The 15,559-nt window shown below is 32.7% G+C and overlaps 1 protein-coding gene across 4 annotated transcripts in view; it reads right to left on the bottom strand.

Moving 5' to 3' along the window:
• The window catches only part of LOC106615994 (pneumococcal serine-rich repeat protein), a 78,510-nt gene extending 63,148 nt beyond the window's left edge, over positions 1-15,362 (bottom strand). For 2 of the 4 annotated variants that reach the window (XM_070109112.1, XM_070109113.1), the window contains exon 1: positions 14,839-15,362. The gene's annotated coding sequence lies outside the window, so the exon portion shown is untranslated. Of the gene's footprint in view, positions 1-11,853; positions 11,999-14,838 lie in introns of those variants that run through there. The other 2 variants (XM_070109114.1, XM_036375655.2) reach the window with 2 other exon arrangements.
• Between the last annotated feature and the right edge of the window lie 197 nt (positions 15,363-15,559).

Here is a 15,559-nt window from a genome sequence, read left to right as displayed (position 1 = left end):
CTGGAAGTAATGAGTCTTGAAATTGCCTGTGCGCTCGACTCGTTTTCCGCTTCAGCGGTTACAACTAAATTCCAAGCAGAAAAAACTCTAAAATTGCTTATTATTGTATAATTTTCTATTGATAAAGCTCACATTAGTCGATTCATTAAAGATAAAAATGGAAATGAGAAAGAAATGCAACGTGATAACTGCGCTTACGCAGCGTATTAAATGCTGTTAGAGCACCGATTTTTATTGCAATGTAAGTTGTAATCAATTTAATTGACAACCACTACGGCTGCTGTTGTACACGAGGTACACACACGTACATAAATGCAAATGCTTGTGATATAAAATCACGGTAATTTTAAACCTTCCCCATTAACACACGCCAGTGGCAGGAGCGTTAACCAACACTATTGATTAACGTATTGCGCATTAACCGCTATTTCAACTTAAAAGTGGTGAACGGTAACGTTAAAGGTGCCTAAGTACGAGTTAATTAACTCATTATGCTAACGATCCGTTTGAATGGCCACCACGAGCGGTTGCGAGTGGTAGTGGCGCAGCGTTTAAGGGGCGTCATGGCAGCGACGTGCTCATTATTAACTAGTAGCTTGTGGCAATTTCACCTACATATTTTTATGTGGCTCGCTGGCCGCAGCTTCCTACTCGTTTACCGCTGAGTCGTGGGGCTGACGCGGAGCGCCAACCGATCGTTGGGTTCGTTGGGGAATGTGCACACAGTTCGCTGATTCACTGGTTGGCTGAATGTCTGATATTTGTGGTATTTTAACGTGTTCAATTTGCGGTGGATGCGATGCCGCTTCGAATTACAAATGACTGCGAATAGAGATATGAGTGAGTGCGCGAAACCGCAAAGTCAAACGTCTCTAGTAATTATTAGATTTGATAGTTTTTCTTTGTTTGCCTGTTTTTTTATTTTATACTCCATAATTTTGTGGTTATAAAGGTATTGTGGTCCAATTTTTCACAGGCACCGAAAATTTTGATTTTATGTATGTACCTCACTGAAATAAAATAAAGTTCAAGATAAAGGATTTGAAGATATTCCAACCTGAAAGACACTTTTTAATCATCAGAGAAGGGTTACTATTTGGCTTAAATATTTGAAGAGAGAACTCCCTCCTTTTGAATTAAAATCATCGTATATAAAACATTTTTAATAAATTTTAATTTTTTTAAAAGCCATTTATAGTAAGAACTTCCCTGAGAAACTTTTTTAATAAATTTAGAAACTTGACAAAATCTTTTTTGAAGTCTATAACAAACCGATTTCATATCGAGACCTTAAATTAATATAGTTAACCTATGATCTAACAATACTGGTTCTGCAAGGAGGCCAAGTATTTTCTTTGGAGCTAAAGATACTCGTATCCAGCTCAACCTGGAAAAGCATGGGACTTTACCCCGAGAGAAGCATTTGGCTTACAAATCCTTTATGGTTCAATTTTATAACCAATTTTTGACGAGCTTGATGCAAGATTTTGTGAAGATAATTTTTTTTACTGTTTAGCATTTCAAGATCGTTTTATAGCGATTCCATATAGCATCACTTACAACAAATAATTTGATCTAAAACTAGATTCGAGAAGCTACTCTAAAGTAACAAAAAATCTTTAATGACGAATAGAACAAAAAATTGGTATAAACCAACAATACTGCTATAATTTAATTTCGTTGATGGAGATATTATACATAGCTGCTTCATTTCGCCAAACTTTGAAGAGTAGTGAATGGACCAAACAACAGGTATAAATTCAATATACTGGCATAACGGAGAAGAGATAGAATTTAACACTTTAATGAGTTATAAATACACTTTCTTGAAATGAAAGAAATAATTGCGTTGTTGGTTTCAAATGCAAAATTTTTACACAGGGCACAGCTCACACATAGTGAGTAGAGAAGTGGCGAATCAAACAGGGCTAATAACAAATACAATACACTTGACAAGCATGAAAATAGCAAATCTTGGAGAGATTTTCTATTAACTCATCGCTTTGTTTTGTTTTATATCAGCATTCTTATTAAAAATAAATTCATCACACCCCAATAAAAGTGTCGAGCGCAATAAAATTTCTTTCTAATGCAAATATAATACGAGCTTGCCTACAAATAGCGTGTTTGAAAGCGCCGCAATACCTGCTTGGAATAAAGAAAACAAAAGCTGAAAACACTTTTTAAAAAAATTCTAAGCAGCTGTTTTGCTTTCTAAGCCCCCACATACTAACTACCACAACAAACAACGCGGCCACCCCATCAGCTGCGTCAGGCGGGTGATGTCATGCTCAAGCTGTTTCAGTTATACTATATTATATATTCTTTATTGTCGTTTTTGTATTGTTATTAAATTTTTCTATGCAATTATTTGCCACTTAATAAGTTCTTATTTCATTTTTCAAGTTTTCTCCACACTCATACGCATATTATTGTGCATTCTCTCACTTCCAACATTCATTATTGTCTTAGTTTACTTTAAACGCATTCTAACTAGCATTTTATGAATCTGATAGTTTAAAAATATCAGTGAGCCTCAAGTTTTACTTATTAATATATATGTACATATGAAAGTATATATATTTACAAGCATCAGCTTTACTATTGTTATTGTTGTTGTTCAATTGTTCTTAGCGCGTCTGACTAGCTTTAAAAAAATAAAAAATCCGAAGGTTAAATTGCCGGTTTCTGGCGTAGGAGCAAAAATTCGAAAATCGTAAAATTAATATTAAAAATTGACATTTGTAGTCGACGCATGACTTGCGGCAGCTGCCAGTGTCATTTGGCGGTTATGTTGAAGGTGTCATTTTACACATAGAATTTTGAGGTATATAATGTCAGTATGTTATTAATGTTCGACATAACTGCACAGGTATTATCACATGAATGTGTAAAATCAATTGATATATTTTATAACTCTCTAACTCTAATTTGTTTCATAAAAGAATTTTAGATAGGGAGTTCTGTCTGGAGTACGTTGAAAAGCATTATTGATGTTTCCAGTTTTTACACGGTATGAAAGTTAAGGAGAATACTTGATTTTCGCTCGGTGGGATATCAGTAAGTGTGAGCTCCTTAGTGGTTAAGTCTAAATATCTGCTTCTGCAGGTTAGAGTCCGGTAAGATTCTTAACATTACTTACAGCCTGCTAGAATCCCCACAACTAGTTACGAGGCTAGCCTTACTGAGGACAAAGAACTCACTCGATCTTTCACGATCGATCTTGGGTTAGAGGATCTTGCGACAGCTATCCAGTAGCAGAACATACGAGGAGAGGCGTACACCGACCCGTTTCCATTCTACTGATAGCGATGCTTTTTTTCCAGCTTGTCAGCTTTACAGTTACCTGCGATTCCGTTGTGGCCTGCCACTGATAACGAGGATAAGCTCAAGGCTAGTATCGCCAAGGTAGAATATGATCCTTTTTATGTTTGAAAGTAGTGATTGACTTCAGGTGCCAATTTGCGCAACCATTAGAGGAAACTGATCTTCTAGTAAATATTATAACACCAAGTAACACTCAACAATGGTAGTTTTTACCACAAAGTCAGGTTGCTTGATTTCTAATTACTTTTGTTGAGTAAGTTCTCATGAGCACTCCGAGGCCGGATATATGTACCGTAAACCAAGTTTGGTAGGAGCGAAATTTCCGATCATTCACAATAGGCCTCAAGATTTTTGTAGAGTTATTATTTCGAGAATTTACAACATGAAACAATCTTTAAGTGCATTTTGAGAAATGTCGCAGAAATGGCAATTGTTGGGCAGATGAAAATATGGTTTCAGTTTTAGTTCCACAATCTTTATTAACAAAAATATTTAAAAACCGCTTAGCCATGTTAGTTAGATAGTCAAAGGCAACCAAATGATGCCTTCATCAACGAGAAGTAACAGAACTTCTATGCCGTCATTCACGCCTCAAAATATAATATTAGGCGATTTTCTTTATTTATTTTTTAAGTTTAAATTAGGGAGCGCGTATAAGCGTCATGGAAATCATAAAGGATTTGAGCCTTTATGAAAATTTTTATGCTGCAAGAAATACTTTTGGTGCATTAGCAATATTTTTAACCTATTTCTTCATTTAATACCTATTAGATTTGCCTTAGCTCGAAGGATTTTCTAGTCTCCGAGTGGTATTCATCTTGAAATTAGGTTTTATAGTAATTTGAATTTTGAAGAAGCATCATCTTGCATCAGTATTTTTTGCACCGCTTTTAGATTTCGCAGTTTACGCAATATATGGGCAAATTGTGTTATAATGAACTCAGTCAACGATTACACAAAATGTCAAATATGTTTGCGTTGTAATTGCGCTGTAGTCAGTCCGCCGAAGCAATTAGCATTGTAAATATTCAAGTGTCACAACAAGATAAATACACATAGGTATATACGAAAACGACACTTCATTTACAACACAATCAAGTTTTCAAGAGGCGTCTACATAGAAGTAAAAACGGCAAATGTATTTTTCGTTTTACAACACTTGTCAACTAAAGACGCTAATGCCCAGCTAAAATATCGGATAACTAGTTATGTGTGTATATTGCTTTTCTAAGTACTAAGTATACATCTATATCTATTTGCCGATAGTCGCAGCCTTGTCACGTTTACGATGTATATCTTCAATTATGAATGAATTTACTATGTTCTTCGAAACGCAAATAAATAGTATACGAGTATATGCCCATATATATTATATTTATTGCTAGGAAACCTGTAACTTCGTACGCAAAGTGCATGTGACTGTGTATGTGCCAATCGCTTACCTAATGCCATACCGGAAATAGCTAAAAATAAACTATAGCGGTGATACTCATATGCCCTTTTGTATGTACATATGTATGCGTGTATGTATGGGTCGGTTTACTTACGAAGTGCGGATATGACTTTACCTTTAAGGTGAATGCGTAATGTTGAGAACTTAACAAATTTTGAAAGCGAACGACAATATAAAGATAATCGTTTAAAAGAACTCTGTGTCACATCGTATATAACCACAAGCATGCGCATATTTGTTGTAGTTTTTATATGAAAATCCCATTAGAGTTTCGAAAATTTATAAAAGAGTACTTAATTTTGGGTTTTCGCCGTTATCTTTTTGACAAATTTTAATCACTTCAAAAAATGCTTAAAGTCTATATACTATATGTATTAGTTTGATGAAGATCAAAAAATTGGATTCTTCGGTGACTATCAAAATTAAACTGAAACTGTGACGCGGAGAGGAGCTGTGCAGTTTTTAACATTGCAAGAACCCATAACATAATTGGATATACCAGTGTCTCAGATGACGGCCTAATATAGTCCAAGCCTAAATGTAAGATGAATTCATGAAAGCAATGAAAATTAATCGATAAAATTTTGAAGGACATAAGTCAAATGAATATTTTAATGCTTTTCTCCGGCTGCTACTAAAAAGTAAACAGTATTTTAAACTCTGAAAATTTTGAGGAAACTGATCAAGCGTTTACTTACAGTTAAGCCCCTCAAAGAAAGAAAAAATTTCAATTCAGATGTGCTGGTGTTTTTCTGATTTCAATATAGAATCTAAATATGAGAAAAATAAACGATCTTCGGAAGATCTATCACTCTATGAATAATCAGAAGACAAACTCAAGACTCCAATTAATCTTCGGTTTCGCCAGGATATTTTTGAGATCTGTTCCTAAAGTGGCTTACTGCCAAAGTACTGTTTCCGAATAAAGGGTGAATTCGCACATTTTTCATTTCATTTTAAGGATGCTGGTTGCTACTTGGATGTTATAATGAATATTTATTACTACCATAAGATAAGATAAGATAATAAGATAATCTAAGAAAATTCGTGATATACACCAAAGCTGAACGGACAAAGACGAGGTCTGACGTATGTATGTATGTTTAGCTTAGGTGGTGTGGTTGCTATCGAAACAGCGAATTTTCGACGCTACCACGAAACTTTGGACTCAATATCCGCCGTTGCAATTGCTTACATAAAATTTGAGGAGTTCGAGGAGAACCTCAGAAGAATCGGAAAACGTAGACCAAACCTCGCCATTTAGAGACGGCACACAGTATCGAATTCATCATCAAATTATAAGCTTACATTCGAGGTAAGTTGTACAAAAAATACAATATTTTTGTTTCTCTCTGTGTTTTCAAAGGAAGCGACGATACAAAACTACCCCAAGTGTTCGTGCTTTAACGATTAAACAGGATAGTAATAGTTTTTGGAATCAATCTCCATGAAGTCACGTTTGACAGTATTTTTTAATACTCTACTCTAAGTAGGGCGCTGGAACACCTGGTATTACTGTTCCTTACACATTCGTAAGTTCTGAAATCAACTTTTCTAGCAAGTTGAACGTTTCTCCATAGTGATAAGAATCTACAGGCATATATATACGAATGTAGATATGTATTTTATTTACTTCAGTGCAACTTTCTCACCTTACCGGCATGCAACAATTTTATCGATTAAACACTAAAAGTCGCGTGGCAGCAAACATTCAAGCACAACAACATGTATTTTTACAGAGGGTACATGGAAATTTTCCTGAAGTTATTGCTTATATTTTCCACTAAACTCCGACTGCACTAATTTCAACAAAGTAGTGAAATCTCACACCATTGACCAGGTTGCCGGAGTGTATGTGCTTATGTGCGGTCGTTTTGGCGGAGGACTGCTGTCGCCTGTATTTACTATATAGTTATATCTACATATATAGTTACAAGCTTATATGCATATATACAATATATAAAATTCCAAAGATACATGTGTATATATCATGCATATATCTAGGTAATGGAAATTATACGTTGTTCCTTCGGTTAGCCACCGTGGCGTCGTAAGCGTGGCTAAAAATGTGGCATGACGTTTTATTGCGTGTTGCATGACACTATACATATGTATATGTATACTTACATGCATGTGTATATCTGGAAACACACCCAAGAAAATCCTTTGCTTTCTAACTAATTTCCATGCATTTATTTATTTTATAGTCTAAATATGAATATAGGTATAAAAGCACTTTTGCATATTAATTTGAAAATTGTTATTTCACCTCTCTCTACATCGTCTAATTTTTCAAAAAATCGGTTATCTTTACTTGGAAACTTTTCAGAACACATAAATTCATACTTTTTCAAGGCTTATTATATTTTATAGTTCGTGTTAAAGTCAGCTAACGTTTTTATGGTATATATTATATAGTCACCTCCTAATTTTCTCTTAACCCTGGAAATGAGAATAATCTAAGACATTCTATGAAACTGAAATTTGTTGTAAGCATTTTTAAATAGTATAATAAACCACAAGAATAATATTTTAAAATCTTTCAGCTTATCACTATAGAGCTGACGATGGCGATTGCTCGAACTCTGAAGTGGTTACTTAACATCACATACACTCGTGTATCATTTTTGAATATTTGTTAAGTGTAAGAAAATGTTAAAATTTTGAATCGTCAAAAATAACAAATTGCGTGTGGAACATAGGCAAAACTATTGAATGTGATAGGAACTGGTTTCTTTCTGAAACTTTTACAATTAACAGCTAAAGGGTACACTCTACGGTAGACAATTATAGACATATCTAATACTTATATCACCTTGATTGTTTTATCTGCAACGAAAAACAAAATAGAACAGAGTTAAACACGCACTTGCCGTGAATGTCTTTCATTCGTACTATACGACACTCCAATCGCATGTACGATTCCAACTAGCTTCATGCTGTTCTTCGTTTTAATACAGTTTGATTGTAAGTTATTATTTTTGTTCACTTCCTGCCTAATAGTGCTGCTACCAATTTTTTGCGACGTCACACGTTCTCCCTTGTGACTATATACGTGGGGTAGAATGTGCAGTTTCTGAATCTATAAGATCAATATTAAATATTGAAAAGACGGTAGTAATTTCTATCAAAAATTTTTGATTCAAGTTTTCTAACGATGAAAAAATTAATGTTTCTAACGGTGTAAAAAATGGGGGTGATCGAAGAGATGCCACTATTAGTAATATACACTATTTACCTATTTGAATTGATATTAAAATTATTCCAAATCATCTTTTTTTTTAACAGGATTGCACATTAAGAGCCGGATTCTAACGAAATTGTCTATGAATAGACTATATATATATACCATAAATCAGTCGTATATTTAAATAAAGAGCTTAGGTGGAAAATTTCTCCCAGAGAGAAGATGTTGCAAAGTTAACGAACGGAAAATGTACCAAAAAAACGGTAAGAAGAAGTCAAATCAACTGAGTGTTTTAATACTTAATAATAATACTGGGTGTTTGAAATTTATCCAACACATAGTGTCCCTGCATTGAACTATCACATGACTCTTTCAGATATGAGTCATGAATCTCTCCCAAAGGGAATCTTCGGAGACCCTATATAATACAATATACAATATATTTAAATGATCAGCATGACGAGCTGAGTCGATTTAACCATGGCCATCTGTCAGTCCAGCTATCCGTCCGTCTGTATATATACAAACTAGTTCCTCAGATGAGATATCGATATGAAATTTCGCACTAGCAGTTTTCTCATCAAAAAGTTGCTCATTTGTCGATCAAAATCAAGCTCTTATAAGGTATCTTTAGTATGTGTGAAGGGTTTTATAGCTTCGGTGCAACCGAAGTTGACGTTATTTCTTGCTTCTTATGAATCTTATGTACAGTGTATATGTTATATTACAATCCAATATTGCCTAAATTAGCCTAAAATATTGCGTTAGGTGAAAATTTTATGACAGGAACGCATATTTATTCACAAACAAATTTTCGATAAGATAAAACCAAATTAGTTCTTCGCCTACACGCCGATAAATGCGCCAAAGCCGCCAGCGCACTTACCGCACAATCCTATATACATATATGTGTATGTATGTATGTGTGTATATACAACTCTGTATGCCTTGATTGCTAAGTCACAACCGATAGATAAGCGAAAAGTTAAAATGTGTAAAAATGCGACAAAATCGCTTTTTATTCACATTTAAATGCAGCCAAAAAATATATATACCTTCATATGTACTATATACATACTATGTATTTAGTTTGTATATATTTATCTACATAGGTTTGTGTGTATTTGTGCGAATGCAAGCTTACGCCCGGATATTGTTGGAGATCCATTATAAAAATTATGGTAGACAATAAATTCGCATGCTAGCCAGCCATTTACCAGGCGCGTAATTACCCAACACCACTGCCAGAGGCACACCACTACCAAACACTGTGCGCAAAAACACTGACAACCACAAACAAATGTCATTTTGTGACACTGCCGTGGAATGCTGCGTTGAGTTAGATATACAATGTTTGTTGTTTGCTTGCTTAATGCATGTAATTTAAGCGAAATGACAGCACCTACACGAGGGAGAAAAAAATAAAAGAAAAAAATACGAAGAGCAAATTAATAATGCCAACTATGCATATTTGTTGCAGTCTTAAGTAAGCTGTATATATTGCTTTATTACACGTCCAACTTAGCTGCATTCAAAGGTGGAAATACGTACATACATATATACTTACATATTTACTTTATAGTATATAATAGTTCACAATTTTAACGTATGTAGGAAGGTTTTTTATTGTGGGTGTACCGTATATCAGTTAGTTGTTGCAAGTGTTTTTTATTACAGTTACCTATATTTTTACAACTTTATTTTTTATAAAACCGGAAATAAGCCTTATTTGTATTTTATTTATTAAGCCACACTAAACACTTTGTAAACTACTTATGTAAGCGGCAACTTTACTTAAGAATAATCGCACATCACTAACCGTAATATCAGCTGACTTTGTTAGAAATGAAAAGTAAATAAAGCGCAAATTGTGAGAAGCGTAAGTTTCAGTTTCAGTTTAAATGTGAAAAGTAATAAAAAAATGCCTACTAAGCAATAAAAAGTACTTATAGTAAAAGTGAAGAAGAGCACATTCCCATGGGTCATAAATATTTGTGTTAGTAGGTGCAGTGCAATCTATTGAGGTGAAATACTCGGAAAAGTTGTAAGCTGACTACATTTAGCCAGTGGGCAGTAAGCAGGCAGTACAGTGGCATATGGTATCCACAATGTAGTCCAAGCTTTACAATAATCGTAAAATTTTTATAAATCTGAATGTTTTTGCTCATCCCTGATAAATTTTTCTAAAAAGGTGAAAAATCTCGGCAAGTTATTACTTATGAGGTAAACGCTAGTAATCACATTAGAAGCAGTGGGAACGTTCGGTTTCAGTAAATCGAAATCAGTCAAATATTGAAAAGTAGTGTTTTTTTACAAGCCACCACTAGGAACGTCAAGAAGCTATATTGGAATTCTTACTTATAGTATTAGACAATCACAACTGTTTCGTACACGTTTTATTAGTAAATATTTCAGAAATTGACAAATTCTAAGCTAAATCTGGACTTTTTGAGCCATTTGATACCAAATAGTACTAAGATGTAGCATTTGGCGATCGATTTCTTTACTCTAAGCTTTTCTACCGAAGCCAAGGTCGTTTTTTGAACTCACAAAGCACACAAATATTCAAGGAATTTTCAAAGGAATAAGGTGTGTAAACGAAGTAACCAACAATGCCAAATCCCTACCCATCAGTTTGTTATACTAAATTAATTCTAACATGTGATATTAGGCTTACATAATAAACATACATACATGTATCTACACAATATTTTAATAGTATTTTGTACTATATTTTCCACATAAAGATTAACTCACAAAAACACGAAAACTGAATCGTTTATTAAGTCCTGACCATGCGCCATCGAAACGCCCACACCGCGAAAAACTAACATTAGCCAAATTGGAGAAAAATTTAGTTTTTCTTATGAAAACAGGTTGGGAAAAGCAATTTGCTAACGGAAACATTATTCAATGGACATATGTTTGTATGTATTTACAATGCACAACATATTTGTGACTTTTGTAATCCGATTATTATAAGTAAGAGAACGAGAGGGAAATATCAAAAAATTTACATTAAATAGTACATATGTAAATATTATATTATATTAGACTTAACAAAGCACGGAGATCAAAGATCAGTTCTGACGGAGTTTTTGTAGAGATGCTATTGTCGGCGACTTTTAACTAAACACTTATAAAGTAATGTCAGATACCGTTGAGATATTAGTAATGCATACGCTATTCAAGCCCTGTCTAATGCTGACTTAGCCGATAAGACGTCAGACCTGAAAAGATTCAGGATCACTATCAGCGCATAGCCTCATTATTGAACCTACTCTATATTTTAATTCCGCCAGAATTTTGTAAAGAGAGCTCAATAAAACCCTTATAATGTATATAGAAAATCCTTATTGTAACCTCATAATAACAAGTTTGTCTGTATTTACAATAAAATTTAGGCTTAACATATAAGACTGTTCAAACTCTAAGAAGACAACGGCATTTCGTGGTGCTTTTAGTGTCATTTTGTTGCCTTTACAAAGTTTCAACACACAGCTAGTGTCTACTTGCACTTTATTGTGTTTAATATCCTTTAAACCTACACAACTCCTCATCTGTAACCTCTTAAGCATTGAATCCACAAATTTGAGGTTCTACAATTGTATCTAAATGTTAAAATTAACCTCAGACCTCCCGACTTGGTGGCAGTTGTTCGGCAAATGTTGGAAAATTGAGTCCATATCTCACTTAAAGTTGTTAATAAAAACTGAAAACTGAAAATAACTCACTTTGCTGTTGATTTCCTTATGAAGTCAAGTTTTTAAATACAATTCTTGCTAAGTTCCTAAGAAATCGCAACACTAAACTTGTATAGATTAAATAAATACCAATTTTTTCAACAATAAATGTTTTGAAAGTTTGCTTAGTGTTTCATATGTACCTATTAATTCGCGATAGAATTGTAATCGGCTCACGTCATTAATGCCTAGTAATCCACCACACGGTGTAGTGTTGAATATTAAACTTGTCAAAATCCAGTTTTGAGCGGAGTATTAACGTGATTTTCATGTTTTGGTTTTTGGATTCGTGCAATTTGTTGTATTTTTTGATCGCATAATCCATTAACATTACAATGATGTCGAATACGCACGAATACCTTTGGCATGAGTTATGTTCGTATAATTATAAAAAGGCCGAAGGGTGTTCACAGCAGGCGGCTTTAGTAGATAAGAATCTATTGTGTTGTGGTTATTGTTTTCCCGTTTTATTGTAAAGGTCGTTTGTAAAAGTAAAATGAAAAGCAATAGCAACAAGCTCGACTTTGAATTGCACTTGAATTCGCACGAAGATTGAAATAAATCTACATTTTCTATACAAAACACGAATGCGACTGCTTTTTCACTTTTCACACTGTTTTTGTTGTGCACTTTCTGTTGTTATTTTTCATTTCTTTGTAACAGTCACTTTATTATTATTGCGCTCGAGGTTCTGAGGTCCACTTCGAGCAGATATTATTTTCATCGTATATTCTCATTAACGAGTATTTAACTTAATTATTAAACGAGTATAAAAATTTGCAGTTAAATACATAACACTGTTTACCTACGCACATATGTACATAAATATGTAAAAATATACCATAAATATAACGATAATTTGTTGTTAAGGTACGCGATTGCAACTTGTGTCAACAAATAAACAACGCAAATATGTGTGCAGGAGGAGGAGGGGGAAGAAAAAAGAATAATAATAAAACCCGCAGAAATTACCTACACGCCAATTGACGATAAGCTGCAGTTAAAAGTAAGTAAGTAGGCAGCTGACAAGCACAGTGGGTTCGGGGCTTATCAGCAGACAAAAAAAAAAACCAAAAATAATTACAAACAATGTAAACTAGAAAATTTCACAATCGCAGCGCCAATGCAAAGCTGAAGACGAAGGTGGAAGTAGGAATGTCAAAAATACGAAATTAGATGTAATAAATTATGTATATATGTATGTATGTATGCATGAGTCTACAGGATAAGTAGATGTAGAGCACTAAATGCATTCGTTATCAATAAAGAAATTTAATAAAAATAAAAGGATGAATTAAACGGTCGACTTATTATCTTTTAAGTAAGTATACATTTTATCGATGCATGTAAATTCTAATGGACGGTTACTTTTATTCAGTAGACATTATTCGTTATAAATTTTGCAAAAAGTAATAATAATACAATAACAATAATAATAATTTTAAAATATTTTTAGAAAATGAATAATTTACATATTATGGAAATTCCTTAATAAGTAAAATTTAATCAAAGAAATATGCAAATAAAGAAAATGTAGAGAAGTATTAGAAAAGTTTTTTTTATAAAAATGCTGTAAAAATATTAAAAAATCGTTTTCTAATATTTAAGAACAACAATGCTTTAATTATTAAAAACAAGAAAGAGCATTAACTTGGCTGTACCGAAGCTGTAATACACAGGTGTCTTTCTATACCATTTTATCAAATAAAAAAGCGTTTCATACAAAAACGTCATTTTTATTGACCGGTTGCAACAAATTAGAAGCTTCTTAGAGAGAAAAAGACGTGTGCAAAATTTTTTTATCGATATCTCAAAAACTGAGGGACTACAAGTAGTTGACGTATATACAGATAGACGGTCATGACTATATCAATCATGCTTATAATTTATATACCCGTATACATAGGTACATATACCTTGTTCAAGGTATAAAAATAGGCAATACAAAATTTGCTATATAGAAAAATGCTACTCAAACAATTATACAATGCTTTAAAGACTGTTTATTTTCTTAATAAAAAATATTAATCTTCCTAAAGAAGTATGTTTTACTAAGCTTTTATTAAGTATTTCTTAATACGAAAAGTATTTTTTTTTCAAATAACAAACTTTTGTTCGTTTGGAAAAAAGCGTCTTGATAAATACACTAAATATTCATATATGATTAACAATTTAGATGATACAAAACGTATAAATATATTTTACTTTTATAACTAATATTTTTAGCCAGGTTTAACCTCTATCATCAATATATACAATATAACTAAATAAATAATATTAACATCACCATAAGCGACAAAAACATTCAAACCAAAACCAACGATTTTCGAAAAAAATATAATTAAATCCGTTCTTGGATAATAAAGATGTATTTTATGTTAAAAATTGAAAAAAAAAAAATATTTTTAAATCAATTCTTTTAAAAATTGAATAATTTATTATTTTATTATTCCTTTTTGTATAAAATATAATTTTTCGCCTATAAAAATATATGAAAACTTTAAATACATTAAAAAAAGACAAGTTAATTAATATAAAAAAGGTTTTGGTCAATGTTTGAACGTTTTCTTTAAAGAAATAATTTTTAATACATTTTGCTAAAAATAATTTTATTGTAAGACGTGTTTAATACATTATTACATAAACAAATACCTTTTATATGTAACTGTAGGTGTATACGTATAGAATATACTTTTATTATAAACACATAATCATGTAAAAATAAATTGCATATGGCTACTAATAAATATATTTTTTCCATACCTTTGTTATGTTATGTGGTCTGATATACTTAATTAAATAAAAACAATTTTTATCTTATATTTTATTTATATTTATATTTTTTTATAACATTATTTATATTATTAGTATTAATATCTTTTTTATTTATTTGTCAACTTGTTGTTATTTTTTTTTGTTTTACAAAATTCACCAACTACAGAACCAAGGACAATCTAAAATCTTCAAAAACCAACTGTCGATATCAGATTTAAATTTTCATTTTTAATCGATTTTTGTATTTATTATTTACAATAATTTTAGTTAATATTTTTATAAGTTATAGCATGTTCTCTATATTTTTTTCACATTTAATTAATCACAAACATTTTTTGAAATTTAAAGATCACCTTTTCAATCAAATTTTTTACACAATTTATCCGCTAACTCACACTGTCCTGCATTATCACCGTAGAAATACTGCAGACCACTCTCTGCTATATTAGTCAAACTTTGCGCACTGCATAGACACTGTCAGCACTAAAACACTACCACGAATCTCCTATGTATAGTATGTAAAAAATTTTCAAATATTTTCCAAAATCATTTCGAAAATCACTGCACTTCAGTTATTCCTCGCTTTCTGCCGAAACACCACAGTGCAAGGGACAACTACAAATGTGAGTGTTTATTGGAATCACACGCGCCGCGTTTTGGTTACCAGAATGTCACATGCATTACAACAAAACCAAAGGTTATAAAAAAACACAGCGAATGTTTAAGTTTTTTTAAATTTATTTTTTCTTGCTATTTACACTTTTTGCTTGACTTTTCCACACTGCACTTATATTTCGTTTTTTTGTTGTTGTTGTTTTTGTGACACGAACTAATAACAAGTCAACCAACCATTCGCTGCGAACGTCACTTCACATTTGAAGTGGCGACATTATGGAACGTTTGCGATTTGCCGCTGCTGGAGTCAGACCCCGACGTGCGGTTGCTTAGCTGGCTGTGTTGTTGTTTTCCTTTTTTGCGTTTTGGTCAAAAGCAAGCGGATAACAACACAGAGAGGAGCGGCAGAGCGCGTATGAGCGTTTCTTGTTGTGAGTTATGTGTTGTGAGCTGAGGTAT

The sequence above is a fragment of the Bactrocera oleae genome, chromosome 4 (assembly GCF_042242935.1).
Source record: "Bactrocera oleae isolate idBacOlea1 chromosome 4, idBacOlea1, whole genome shotgun sequence".
Classification (NCBI taxonomy): Eukaryota; Metazoa; Arthropoda; class Insecta; order Diptera; family Tephritidae; genus Bactrocera; species Bactrocera oleae.
The sequence above is the reverse complement of the archived record's forward strand: the minus strand, read 5'-3'. Positions and strand labels throughout refer to the sequence as shown.